The sequence below is a fragment of the Malaclemys terrapin genome, chromosome 14 (genome assembly GCF_027887155.1).
Source record: "Malaclemys terrapin pileata isolate rMalTer1 chromosome 14, rMalTer1.hap1, whole genome shotgun sequence".
NCBI lineage: Eukaryota > Metazoa > Chordata > Testudines > Emydidae > Malaclemys > Malaclemys terrapin.
This window is the reverse complement of record NC_071518.1, coordinates 31357348-31372545: the sequence shown is the minus strand read 5'-3', so window position 1 is coordinate 31372545 and position 15198 is coordinate 31357348. Positions and strand designations below refer to the sequence as shown.

Here is a 15198-nt window from a genome sequence, read left to right as displayed (position 1 = left end):
AAGGGAATAGTTAGGTAAGTTATATTCACAGGAAACTTTTAACAAGAAACTGTATGATTGCAGTGCCTCAAGTCCTGCAGGTCAAATAAGATATATTGCAGTGAACTGACTGAACCTTACGAGATTGCAAGAAGACACAAGAAAAATTAAACTTAAATGTGGTCCTGTCCCTTTTTTTCCTACAGCTATTTTTGCCTTCTTTGAGCTCTACCATCAATGTACCCAGGGCCTCTTGCTGTATCTTTTGGGCAATGGCATTCTTAGTTTTAAACTTTCTATTTTCTGTCAATTATTTTCACCTGGTTTACAGGCACTTGCTATGTGGGGGAATGCCTGTACAAAAAAGGAGTTCTCTTTATTCCTCAAACCTGTTGTCAGGTTTCCTAAAGAGTATGTGAGTTATTGCACTAACAAAGACACTGTGGGACATATCCTCAACTGGTGTAAACCAGCATAGATACTGTGTAGTGTCCACAGAATTGTTGGAATGTGTTCTGCTGTCTATCATAACTATTTACATCCCCTCCCCCCCATTACTGCTGTATCCAAGCATGTCACATTCTTCATTGTAATTATATTCATAAAACCCCTGTGAGGTAGGGACATGCTACTATCCTCATTTTACAAGTGGGGAAGTGAGGCTGAGAGACTAAGCCCCAGATTCACAAAGGTTGGTTTCAGTGGAAGTAAACAAAAAGGTAAGTGGATCTGGGCTTAAGTGACTTCCTCAAGGTCACATGGGAAGTCTGTGGCAGAGCAGGGAATGTAATAGTTACCCAATATCTCTTATTGGGAGTGGACCAGCTAATCCACCCTGATTGAATTGGCCCTGTCAACACTGGTTCTCAACTTGCCAAGTAACTCCCAGCTCTCCATGTGTCAGTATATAATGCCTGCATCTGTAACTTTCACTCTATGCATCTGAAGAAGTGAGGTTTTTACCCACGAAAGCTTATGCCCAAATAAATCTGTTAGTCTTTAAGGTGCCACCAGACTCCTTGTTGCCAATATCTCAGGCTATCACCTGACCATTCTTTCTTCTGCTGCTAACACAACAACTGTAACCAAAAAGTGAATTCTTATTTGTCCATTCTGTTGGGGTTTGGTGCATCTTGTTAACTGTCTTATACGTGTTCTTTGCTCTTGACTAACTTTTTAAAAAGAAAAATCACAAATATGTAAATACCACGGAGCTGAATGGTGTGCTAACATCTCCAAAGGCTACTGCAGTCAACCAACTGAAAATAAAGTGGTTCTGATGGACAAGATGATGTCTCCTGTCTTCCATTCTCTTTATTGAGATTGTTCCTCCAAGCAAGCCATGTGTGGATCTGATCCAAGTCCCCCTGAAGTCCATGAGTTTTTGCCTGGATCAGACCCTAAATTAGCAGCTGTATATCTGAATAGTTGGTATAGTACCTGTCTCATGTCCTATTTCCGATCAAAATACAGTAACTTATATATTTTAGACAAAGTGCCAGGACTGGCTATACATGCTGGTGGGTGTTCAGGGGGACAGAGACTTCAGGCTAAAGTTGGCTGCAACACACTTTCAAACACACACGTGCATTCGCTTGGTTCACCTCAGTCGTTTGTCTCAATGACCAGGTGCATGTCAGACAAACTCTTGAAGTACAAAGAATGTGTCTTTCATACATTAAACAGCGATATATTCACTGTCTTTCAAACAGCTCTATTTAGATTTTCCAACTGGGATAAATAGAGGAAATATATCTAGATCTAAGTACTTTGTCATGATTCATTGAGGTGTAGTCTGTACACCAGACCTAGGATACTGTTAGATGATGCTATTGCAGAACATGAACAATGCTCGGAGAATTAGAGATAGGGGTTAATTTCATGTATATTACTTTTTTGTTTTTCCTTCTATATTTTCAGAAATGTTATAGATTGCTTCTATCAATTGCAAGAGTACATAAAATTTTAATGACAAAGCAGTAAAATAAATGACCTCCAAATATTACTCCAGCTCCCCTGATAGATTTCTGTGCACTCTGCAACCTTTGGCTGAGCTAATTAAATAACCAGCAGAATAATTCTGGGAATGCTTATGGTCAACACTGCTGTGATACTATTTCCAGAATAGATTTTCTTCCCCCTAAGGCTCCCTTTTAGGAGTGATCTAAAATCATAGCAGTATAACCTATGATAGGTGCTATTGGGAGGGAATAGCTAAATCCACCCACAATAATCAGATATCCCAAGTGCAAAATAGCATGAAGGGAAAGAAAGAATCAAGAATATAGTAATATAAGGTATTGTCAGATCTGTTTACAATTGATTACAGACACAAGTAGAATGTCTGTTTGGTTCTGATACATTAACTATCTTCTTAAGTAGTTGTTAAAAAGATAGAGGACAAGTAGATTGCTAAATGCAATGTGTTCCATTTGTGACACTCCTGTTTCTCATTTGAGGAATAAACAGCGTATTCAATAGCTTTCCCACTAGCATTAGTCTTTGACAAAATTCTACAGAGCAGAAGAGATGTGATCAAGTGCCAGGAACATTTAAATTCAATCCCAGAGTCTGGCAGTGTGTATTACAATAGTGCCCAGAAGCCGTAACTGGGTTCGGGGCCCCGCTGTGGTAGGCATTGCATGAGCACTTCGAATAAGAGAATCCCTGCCCTGACAAGTGTATTCCAAAATGGAGGAAACAGACCAAGGGTGGGAGGAGAAGCAGTGGCACAGAGATGAACTGCCCACCCACTGTCATACCAGCAGGTACTTGGGAAAGCTGAGTGTAAAACCCAGATCTCCTAACTTCCAGTCCAGAGCCCTACCCCCGTGTGGTGATGCTGTTGACTTGATCAAGTCACTTTACCTCTGTTCCCCATCTGTGAAACAGAGAAGAATATTTACCTGCCTCACAGGTTTGTTTTGAGTCTGAGTTGTTAGCACGGCAGTTGTCCAAGCACTATGTATAATTAGATAAACAAGCATTCTGAAAAATAAAAAGCATTTCAAATTACCCAATCACAACACAGATGTATTACTGAGTATTAGCATGGACCCACTGTTCAAGTCAGTAGGGGCCTGTATGCCTTTAAAAACATAATTTAAATGATAAATACATATAGCGTATTGACAACAGGCAATCCACAAACTCGTTTGTGGTAACCACAAGAAAAGGCAACTCAACCCCACACCCCACGCTACTGCCCAAGCAGTGGTTCTTCACCTCCCAGCACACACGCTGTCTGTGGTGTGCATCAGTGTGAAGGAGCAAGCCTGAGTCACCCAAAGGTCAACAGCCAGCGACTCTGACGGGCCCACAAAGGGATTTCATTCCCTCCATCAAAAATACCCTGCTGCCAGAGTTGAGATTCTCAGTTGCTAACTCCTTAGCAGATCTCAACAGCGAGGAGGGGGCTGATCTCAGCTTTAGAGATCGGCCTCTAAGACAGCCAAGAGGGACCATGTAGGGTTTTATAGATTAAAGCCATTACCTTGAATTACACTCGGAAGCAAACAGCAGGTTCAGCACCATACTGAGCCCAGATGTAATGTGCTCGGCGTAGCTTATGTGTTTAAGCAAATGCAGTGTCTTCCTCTGCACTGACTGAAGCTTCTGGTGTAAATTCTTGGAGGTTGGGACTTGTGAAGCACTTACCACAGCCATCAGAAGAGCCTGTACCACCCTGTCCCTCCAGTACTGCTTGGGGGAAAAGAGGGCATAGCCAGGATGTTCAAACTGCTGGAACACTTCTTGGGGCCATAATCAAACCTGCATGATTTAAAATGGCCCCCAGGCTGCTCTAAATAGCACCAAAAGGCTGGGCTGGATTCCCCCACCTACGGGAATAAAAAGGTGCTGTACATACCCCCTCCTGAGCAGGGTCAAGCATTTCTCAGTCAGAACTGAGGATCTGGCCCATCATTGGAATAGACACTGAAGCCTGCGAGGAACTCTAATTCTTTATTTTAATCTGCAGTGCAATCACTTGGTTCCCCTCACTCCGCTGTGGGGATGTATTTTGAGGTTCCTATAGTGGCCCCATATTTCCCAGTATGTATACATCTGACTCTGACACTTCAGGGAAACTTTTAAACTAAGATTGGAATTTATTTTAATCAGAGATCTTCTCCAAGGCAAGATAGATTCAAATGCTCTCAGAATTTGCTGCAGTTGGAGGGGTTGATATTTTGCTGCACACAGTACAACCTGCCTCCTGCTCTGGTGATGACGTGGTTTTGCCATCCTTCCCAGAATCACAGACCTCTCCCTTCCACAGCAGTAATTCCAGGAACGATGATGCTTTAGAGCGGCTGCCTGAGGCACCCTGAGGGATACAGGTATTTTAGGACACTTGTGGGCTGGCTCGCTTCTGGATTGCGGTGTCGTATATTTTTGTTTCTATTTTTAATTCCTGTGCTAGTTTGCAAAGCTGTTCAGTATAATGTCTATGTCACTGCTTATACTGCAGCACATGTATAGTAAATCACTATGCAATACAGCTGAGTACTGCTTTAGAAAGCCATGTGGGGTCTGTGCGGGTAGCAAACTATAAATATTAATGAATGGAAAAGTACTGCACCCCTTGTATTTTACACATTGGCACTTCTAATCTAGTGACTCCATGTTAGATGCCCCTTGGGGGAGTCTGAGGGGGTCAGAGGAACCTGAGGGGGACAGAGGGGAACATCATGAACATCTCTCTCCTAGTTGTGGGAAGCAGCTGGGGGCCAGGTCACCCCGCAGCACAAGTTACATCAGTCCCAGGGCTGCACACCAGCAGTAACAGCTTCCTAAAGATTACTTTGTTGGACCGGGATTGGCAGAGCACAACTACCTTTGGCCATCCACCTGCCTGGGGACCAGAAGAGAATGTCATAGAGCCTACTACACTGGCTTTCACCCCTGGGGATCTGCCTTGTGTAGTGGAATTGCCAGCTACTCCTGTGGGACAACTTTTAGTCCTTTTTGTGCTGCCCAAACAGTGTGAATGGAACACAATCAGGGACAGAATCTGGCTCCAAACTGCAAAGAAATGTCATGAACGCAGCAATGTACTAAATCCTCAAATCAGTGCACACCCCCAGCAAATGGGAAGCCATGGGAGCCTAATCTTGACCACCCCATACAGTTGTCTCTGATCATCTTCTTTAAATGAACATTTGCATCCACATTTAAGGTTTTTTTTCTTTCAAACTCATTAACATAAAACTCGGAGACATTAAAGACCATTCTTTGTTACATTGCAGAGGGCTGGCTCCCTCAGGGTAACAGTAACGGGATGCAGTACTTTTCCCCCTCCAACCACATGGTTTCAAATGAACTCTAGCTCAGTCAGTGCAACCTAATTGCTTTATCGTGTGCGGTGAAAAAATGGCTTGTATTTTCAGACCAGTTCAGCCACCATCAGAATTGGCACCAGTTTATGATCATCACAGTAGGCAGTCTTAGGCCAAGTGATGAATGAGCATGGAGCAACCCTGCCACTCCGTGGCCCTCCTGGTGAGGCTTGAAGGGATGGCACTGCCCATACTATCCCTGCGTAGTAACTGAGAATTACGAGCACCATGCGTGTTGAAAGCATTATATGTATACCGTCTCACTAGTCCGCACAACAGCCCTGTGAAGGAAATAGGTAAGTAGCATTCCCATTATGCAGATGGAGAAACTAAGCCACAGAGGCTGGATTTGGCCCATATTCAGCAGGAGTCTAACACAGCCCCAATGAATAGGGTGGCTAGAGTTGCACGCTTTGCCTCCGCAGTACAGAGTCCTATGAACTTCCCAGTGGGTTGTAAAGCTGCTTCCCACTCAGTGGAAACCCTGAGAATATGCAATGAAAAGACCACTTGCTCTCCTCCAGCCTGACCCTGTGGGGTGCCAGAGACAAGCTGCTGTAAACCACACTAGCTTCTACCAGCAAGAGTGAATCTAGCCCAGAAAGGTCACCTGAATTGCCATGTCAAAGCCTGGATTACAATTCAGCTCTGACTTCAATCCACTAGACTGTGCTGCTTCCTTTCATAAATGCTCTTCTCTTGTTCATGTCCCTGTGGCCTGTGTTGTTTGGCTGCTTGAGGGAAAAACCTCACAAGAGTCAGCTTTATGCAGTACATTTCACCAATCAGGAAGCAGGGGTTTCTGGTTTATACCTAATTACTCAGGTCAGTGGAAATAATGACATGTTTTTTCTTAGATTTGCATTCAGAGAAGTCTGCTGTTAAGATTTCTATCAAAAATGAAAAACAGTGTGCAGCAAAATAATTATTTTTGGGAGGCTTTTCAGTTTTTACCAATGATGAGGGAAACAGCAGGAGTTCACGAAAGGGAATATATTTTATTGATGGCAAAGGTTTATTGCATCATTGTTTTAGAACTTCAGGGCCATGTAAATGCTCAGGACAGTGAAACATTACATTGTTATGGAATAATGGCACCTTTGAATAGGGGGGAAAAGCACTTTGATGTTATGCTGAAGTTGTTTCTAAAATTATTTTAGCAATTTGAATTTATGCCGCTGCATAAGGAGGCATTGGACTACTCTCCCTCCCCTTCCTCTGCCAATTGGGCACTGTATCTTTTGTGGAGAAGGATAGCATTAAAATGGGGCCTATATTTTTTTTAACCTGGGTTAAAAATGAGCCCATCTATTAAAAATCCAGGGTCGGAATTGCTGTTCAGTCGCTGACCTGAATCTGGGTTTCTCGTGAGTGTTTTGTTCAAGCAAATTAGTAGGTTTTGGCCTCTTTTTAATGTCTGACTTCAGTGTGCTAATAAACTAAAAGCCAAATTTCATTCCAGATGATTCAGAGAGGGGACCCCTGGGCTAAACACTGTTTATAAAGTTGTTGTCTTGCTTCAGAACAGGCAGCAGTGCGAAGGCGCTAAATGAGAAACCTGAGGAAAGACTATAAGGAACATGCTGATGGCTTCCTTCTAAGGGCAGTGGGATAGATCAAAGCATGTTCGGGAACTTTTAGTGTGCGACAGCAGGGTCCATCCTGAGATGTAGTATGCAGCGGGCTAGGGCAAGGTAGATTTACACCCCTGTTTCCTGTGAACTAAGTGTTTGTTTAGGCAAGGCCAGACAGCTAAACTCTCACTGAAGGAACCCAACACTTCACAGGTATTGAAACTAAGCAGGGACAAACTAAATGGCCTATTCACTGAGTCCCAACTGAGTACTGTTCTTGAGCCCATGTCCTTAAGCTGCTAAAAAGTCCAGAGGAGAAGCTATTAAAGTCTTTGGACATGAAGTTGAGGCAGTATTGGGCAGAAGTGAATTACAAAGCTGCTACTCATCAGGCTGTAATTCCACCCTTCTTCATCTTTGAAAAAATTAATAAAATAATGTGGTCCCACGCTTACATCCCTGAAACCATGCAAGACTCCTTGACCTACTATTCTTAACCTTTACTGACAAAAAGATTGTAATATAAACAGGACATTTATAAACCAGCATTGGAAGTCTCTTCTGCTGTGTGATTATCTACAAAGTGTTATTACCCCCTTTTTGCACAGGAAAATATGCCTAGATTTTCATTGATCCATCTTGAATCAATGCTTTTAAAAATCTTAGACACATTTTGCTTAAGAGCAAAAGCATGCATTTTATGTTTTGACATGGTGTTATTGATTGGAAAGGAGAGAGCAGTGCTTGCCACCTGACTGTCTCTTCAACTTCCTAGTCTGGCAGTGTCTGGTAGCACAACGTCCTTAATGGCTTTGCTCCTGTTTTCTCTGCTGGTTCCCTTTCCTCTTTATCCTCCCAGACCTCAGCACGGTGCCTTTCTCAGTTTTTTAAAGTAATCAATATTGTGCTGAAACCTCCTGCTGTTTGCCGTCACTCATATTTGGCACAGTTATAAATTATGTATGGGTCTCTCTCAACCCATATAAAATTTCTATTGCATTTGTCAATTGCTAATCGATAGTTCACTTTTCTTATTCTCAAAGACACACACACATATGTTTTGAACTTTTAATGCAAATGTTTCCCCCTCCCGTCCCCCTGAATCTAGGAGAGGAGAATAGAATAGATTCAGATAGGAAGCCAGAAACTGCAAGTACAAGTTCAGAGATCTGCTGTAGTGCTTGATATGACATTAACTCAAATACTATATCTGAAGCTGCAGAGTTCAGCTTCAATCTCTGTATTCAGCTGTATAGCAAATGTATCCAAGGTAATATTTTACCCTGGCTGTGCTTACCTGTGACCCTTTCAGCCTTTGCTGCACACGATGCTCACAGTGGTAGGCTCTTTGAACTTCCAGAGCTAATGGCATCTGACATTTAAGTCAACCTTAAAGAAATCTCAGCAAACCCAGTCACTTAAACTAATATGGCCAGTGTCTCTTTAAGGAGGAATATTGATATTCTTTGTAAAATGTCATGTTATGGTGATGTCTCAATCAAGTGCACAACTCTCTCTGGTCCTCACTAGCTTTGAAATTGGGTTGTAAACCAAAAGTGAGCAAATAATCTTTTATATAAAAGTATGGATTAAAAAAAAATTGTCACCATACGAAATAAATTCTCTAGCCCTGTAGCATCAACTTCGGTTGCAACATCTTTAATATGGTGTTAGGTGAGGCCAGGAGAAGGCACTGGTCGAGTGAGACTGCTTGAAACCGTTTTTTACTTTAGGCGAAACAGAATGCTAAAAGAGTTGAAAACAAAAAAAGCGGCCTACTGCTGGCCCTGGAACATTCAACCTCAGAACTGGAACCATTTGCTGCTGTAGTTTAGTGGCATGGACAAGTGCTTTAGTTTCAAGGCCCCACTGGTCACAGTGATGAGGAACAGAGCTTGTTCATCCAAATATTAATAGCTCTAGTCACTACAAAAGATCGATGGTCTTCCAAGCGGTAGCCTCGCTCAGGCCTCGGTGTCACTGATCTGGGGCTGAGCGTGGTGTTGGGATTCACAAGGGCATTTGCAATGTAGGGCCCTCCACTCTACAACAGCTCGGCTAACCAGAGTAGTGAAGCTGCAGCAGCCTGGACTTCAGCTGCTTGAGTAATCTGGGCAGGCTTGTCCAGCCCATGCTGAAGGCCAGTACCGAGCTAGCTTAATTAAAGCAAGCCGCAATCACTACCTGTGAACAGTGTAAACCTACCTGGAGTTTGATCTTCAGAGGCCAAGGCCTCTTCACTGTGGGTCATATGGTGCCACCTTTGTTCATCCTGAGGAGGGTTTACTCCTCCAGTTCGCCCTGTTCATTTCGATGAGACAGTTGGGCTCAGTGACCCTGTCAGCCTGTCTTGGGTTTGGTTGAGGCGGTGTGTTAAAGTGAAGGGTGGGAGGACTGCGTCTCTGGCAAGGAGTCAGCACTTTTGGTGGTAAGTGCCCAAATGTGATGTAAGTGCTTCACAGAATCAAGGCCCTGGCCCTGTAGATACTACGATGTTTAAGTCAGACATGACTCAGCGAGTGAGGATCGTAGAAACAAAAAAAGGCTGGGAGAAGGAGAGGAGGAGGATGGGGTTCCAAACGAAGCTGACAAGTGCTGCATACACTGACCGTTTTTATCGTAAGTGTGAGTGGAGGTTTATGACAGGAATGTGATTTAAATGGAAATAGTATAGTATAGTATTAATGGAACTAGATATATTGATTCCCAAGAAAGTGATTCATTGTGATTGGTTTAATCTTCTTCCAGGTTGATTGAAGTTGTTGGGGACACTGTCATGTATGAGTGGTGGTATCCAGTGCACTGGACAGTTAGTCATTTACCCAGGTAAATCTGGAGTAACTGCATTGGATTCAGTAAATTGGGTGTAACAGAGCAACATTTTGGTGCTTATTTATATTTCAGTAGTGCCTAGAGGCTCCATTGTGTTTCAGAATGCTAGCTATGTTAGGCTGTATCAGCAAAAACAACGAGGAGTCTTTGTGGCACCTTAGAGACTAACAAATTTATTTGGGCATAAGCTTTTGAGGGCTAAAACCCACTTCATTAGATGCTTGTTTTTACAAACACACAGTTATAGTCCCTGCCCTGAAGAGCTTATAGTCTAAATAGGTAAGACAAAAGGTGAAGAAGCAAACAGAAGGGAAGTGATTTACCCAGCATCACACAGCAATGTGGCAGAACCAGGAATAGACACCCGGTCCCTGACTTCCAGACCAGTACCCCAGCTACAGAAGTGGTGATCAGTATCTCTCACTTCTGAGTTAGCTGTACACTTACCTTAGTTGGTGTTGATCCTGCTTTGAGCACGGGATTGGACTAGAAGACCTCCGAGGTCTCTTCCAACTCTAATATTCTATGATTCTATGATTAACCCTGGGGGAACCACACTTGCCTTGTGTGCTCCTTACTCCACCCTGTCTCACAGTGCAGCTCTGTGTCAGCAGTGACTGGATTGCCCCACCTCCAGAAGAAGAGACCAAGAAGAAAGGATGAAAAACAGAGTAAACATAACTCCTTTATAGTGAGAGGGGAATCTTTGTGTGCTTGCACCACAGCACAACAGGAAACAATCCAGTGGTTGCCAACATTTGCAATCTGACAGCGAGTCTTGCCATGTTTGGTGTTTTCCTTGAAGCCCCAGCTCCTAGAGTCATGTAACTTTCTGAGACTCTTGGCTTTAATTTCTAAAAATACAGTAAGTTTCCTCATGGTTAGGGACTGAGTGAGGGGGAAGCTTGAAAACATGAACCCTTCATTGAAAAACCAGAAGGCAAATAAAAAAATTCAGCTCTTACATTTTAAAAATCTCGTGTTTTTAAAGCCAGTCTCAGAACTTCTGAGGGGAATCATGATTTTTTTGAACACTTGAAGTTGGAGCAGTGGCGTCTCTCAAGCCCTCCCTTTTTTGTCACCTTTTTGTTCTCACAAGGCCTTGTCTACACTACACGGGGAGATCGATCTAAGTTATGCAACTTCAGTTACATGAATAATGTAGCTGAAGCAGATGTACTTAGATCTACTTACCGCAGGGTCCACACTACGCTATGTCAATGGGAGATGCTCACTCATCGACTCCCCTTGTGCTTCTCGTTCAGGTGGAGTACAGGAGTTGATAGGAGAGCGATCGGTGGTCCATTTAGCAGGTCTTCACTACTTTGCCACGTGTCAATGCCCCGGTAAGTGTAGACTTTCATTCCCATTTTATTTTGTGCAGAGCGTTAAGCAATGATTAAGGCCCCATATGCCCCCCTCACCCCCGCCCATTCAAGGACAGGCAGAGAAGAAACTGTGATGTAGTCAAACATCACCAAGTATTAAATATTGGCCAACTTCTCCCCAGTTGTACAGTGTCTGTGGGGGTGCAATGTTAATAGGCTACGTGGCCAGCAAAAGCTGTAGAGGCTGGAGATCCATGAGAAACACCAGCGGCAGTAACTCAACAGGGTCTAGGCCAGACATGTAAAAAGGCTCCCTATTCACATGCTCCAGTCAGCCTGCTATGGAAGTATAAGCAGTGGAAATGCCAAGCTTCTGTTCGCTAAAGGGTGTCTTCTGTCCTCTGTGATCCCTCAAAGATGTGTTGGACTGCATTGGTCAATCTCCCATTTTCATATGATTTCAATCCAGGCTGCAGGGGAAGCCTGGTTCTTCCCTCCACCCCCTGGCTTCTGGGCTCCTCTCCCATTGGTCTGAGTGCATTGTTTGCAAATGGGCTAGGTAGCTATGAAAGGTTAGAGGAAAGGAAATAGTAATCTTTGGAACATGTTCAAAGCTTGGGGATAGGTGGACTCTAGCTCTGTGGTGGCTTCCTTCAATGTAGACCCTAAGAGAGGCTCTGAAGACAGATGATCTGCCAGGAATGGAGTTTGCAGTGGTAAAAAAGCCACAACCTCTATTAACTGTACTGGGAGCTTAGTGGGTTCTGCTGGCTAGGAAAGGGAGTAGCCGTATTATGCCCTGATCCATTGTATCTCAACAGGGGCTGCCGCACTTGAGGCCTAAAGCCATTTGAAGTCAAGGGGAGTCTTTCCATTGACTTCAATGGGCTTTGGATCAAGCCCATGGAATTCCAATGGAGCTTTCAGTGGATGTGAAAACTACAGCTGCTGGTGGAAAATGCAAATAGAAGCAACAGTGGAATAGCCATTATTCTCCCTTGGAGTGAATGCCCATTGTGATGCAGGGAGGTGTAATGTATGCCTCCCTGCAGTGAATATGTGGCCATTGGAATTAATTCTCCACATCACAGGTTTGTGTTGCCTTATCCTTGATTCATGCTGAATGCTTCAGCTTTATCCTTCAGAATCCCATAACTCGCAGCAGCAGATCCCAGAATCATGTTCCTTACAAACTCTCTTGTACTGATCTTCTGTGATGGCCTCCATCTTAGCCAGCACTGGGGACTGAACCAGGGCCCTCCAGACCTAAATGCATGAGTCTCTACAGCTTGAGGTAAACAGCCAAGTTCCACAGCTGAGACCTGTAACAAACTTGTCTCCTTTGTGGCTCAGGCGCAGAGATGACCACACAATACATAGTGACCAGTGAGTGACAATTGCACAGAGTTCTGTTTCTCAGAGTTTGGTTTCTATCCCAGTGGATTTAGGGGCAGCTCCGCCACTGGTATAAACTGTCATATTGACTTCAGTGGTTCTCTTTCAATGGCTCATACATTTCTCCCTGTCTCCACGCTTTCAAAACCTTCCCCAAAACAAGCTTTTTGTCATTTTTCTCCCCTTCTGAATTATCTTCCCTTCTCTCCCTTTACAGAGTCATGCTGGAGCCACTTTATTTGGCCACATTGCATACAAGAGAGCCCTTATGAAGCCCCATTGAAGACAGTAGGAGTCTCATATGGGAGCAGGGGTCCACCCAAGCAGATGAGTTGGCAGCATAAGGGTTTTGGTTTTTTCCTCTTATGTGCTTTAAGAAGGTATTTTCCTGGCTCTGTGTCTAATTTTTATAATATTGTTGTTGCGCTGTTGTGCAGTGCCCATAGCACTTCCATGTAGGCCACTTGATAAATATTGCTCTTTTATTTTATTATTTTTAAGATACTTAGCCAAATGAAGGCACAGTTGAACTTTCTTTGACCCACCAATTCAGCTCAGTATCCATCCACAAGCAGCGCTCGGCACGCACTCTTTGGCCAAAACTTGCATTGCAGCCAACTTGTTACAGTATGGACTTCCATGTGATATCTGTTTTTACTTCCTTTATTTATAGATGTATTTTTTTAGTGTTAAAAATATCCAGTGTGAAATATCTGGCTTATTTCATTTGTAAATGCTTTGATTTTCTATGTTTTTGCCTCTTATCTTAATTTTGAATTTCAATAAAAATACAGGCTCATTCGGAGGTTCCTGGAGATATGTCCCTCAGGAGCCCCTTTGTCCCTGGGCACTAAGGATCCCATAGTTCAACTCTCTCCTGTCTCTGAAACCTGAATTGGGACAGCCATCCTTCCAGCCACAGAGCACCGACTTCAGAGCTTATCAACGCCATTCCTGAATTAGCCAGAGCATTTGCTGTTGAAAGATGGGAAACATTTCCTCTCCCTTAACTGAACTGCCTCCACAGCATTTCCAAGCCCGGCTGATCCAGACAGCAAAAAAGCTGCACCAGAGGCCCTGTTCTTTCCTCCAGATGATCTGTCTAATTCCTGTGGAATCAATAATAGCTATTCATCTTCTGCAGCGGGAGGATTAGGACACCCAGGTTCAGAAACCCAAATCATCTTCAACACTGGAGCTATATCAGTGTATCCCACATGAAGATCTGGTCCCAAGTCACCTACATTGCAATCCAATTAATTGCTACTGGACATTCAAGCTGGTTCAGTTCCTATTGGCGACGATTTCACCCTTTGTTCTATTTTTGGATAGTAGGCTTTTTAATTAGTAATTGGGGTGAATTTATAACATTGTGACATATGCACCCCCCTAGAACATGAATTATGAGAGCACACTAGGAAAAAATGCAGGAGTAATTTAATGCCAGATCACTCTGTGCCCAATTCATAAAAACATTATACATTTTTATGTGGGAAAAGGGAACTTCCATTTGGGGGCTTAGAATTCATTGACTCTTCTTCCTTAAGCATAAAAGTTGCCAGTTGCTCATTATTCATTGAAGGGATTCATAACTCAAAAGAGGGGAAGAGGCAAAAGAAAAATGAGCATGCCTTACGTAACATGTAAAATCCTAATATTAAAAAAGAGAGACCTGGCAAGGAAAGGGAGTAAGTAAATCACCCTTTTTGAAAAAAGAGAAACCCTCCATTAATTTCCTAAATAAAAGGTTTGTGGCAGACAACTACCCAAATCAGACATACCTAGAACTCCCCTTCCGGCTAATAAAAAACAAGCGTTATGATTTGTGCAACAACCAGGTTATTTTTCTTAAATTGTATCCTTCAAACACAACTTTAAAATATTTATTGGGGGAGCTGCATGGAGGAAATAAGGTATTGGGGGAAGATGTTTGTCCATTTACAGTGATCCTAGAAGAGAATACAGAGAAAACGCATTAAGAAGCACTTCACATTTTTTCCTTTTCCTTTAACCCAACCCAATCTCATACCCACAAGGGACAACCTCCTTTGATCATTCCAGATCCATATTGACATGCCCCATGCCATACTTCACTCTCTAATCTTTCAGCACTGTGCACATTGAACATATTGCAGTACATACGTTCATTACCTCTCTGAGCCAGAAACCACGCATGCTGTACCGGAGACCACAGCTAGACAGAAGTCACTGGTCAAAGATCTTTTACATTTCTTTTCTGCTGTTTCTGCTGCCTCTAGAGGAGGGTCTGATTTGTCCAGAGAATTGAGTTGAGTACTCTTGCATTGTGCTTTGCTTCCTTACACTTTGGTGGGGCCATGGGAATGTAGGCATGAGAACTGGCTTATTCTTTTTATTCAATCCTCTGACCTTGTGTGTGCATCTCATGCTCTGTTACTCTGCCTCTGGTCACCCATCTCAAATGAGAGAGCAGCTGGAAGAGACAGAATGGCACAGAGCACATGTCATGACTCAAAGTGCAAAAGTCCTTAAAGAGCAGAGCAGGTCCAGTTGTGCAGTGTGACATGCGGAGAATTGGTGTATCAAATGGCAAAATCATATAGACTCTGTGTAATATAGTTCCGCAACAGGGTGTTATTCCACTACATTTGTGTCAATGAAGTGTAGCGTACTATTGTTTTGAGGTTTTGAACCATTAGATGGGAAATAATGTTGATTTCAAGGAAAGGGGAAAAAATCAAAGGACAACATTCAGGGTGTGTTGGAACTCTG

General features: G+C 43.2%; 1 long non-coding RNA gene across 1 annotated transcript; it reads left to right on the top strand.

The window, feature by feature from the left end:
* Positions 1 to 4240: 4240 nt before the first annotated feature.
* On the top strand, positions 4241 to 13280 carry LOC128849023 (uncharacterized). Its single transcript, XR_008447148.1, has 3 exons — positions 4241 to 4319; positions 10990 to 11070; positions 12665 to 13280. It is a non-coding gene; the product is annotated as an uncharacterized LOC128849023 (long non-coding RNA).
* Positions 13281 to 15198: the final 1918 nt, after the last annotated feature.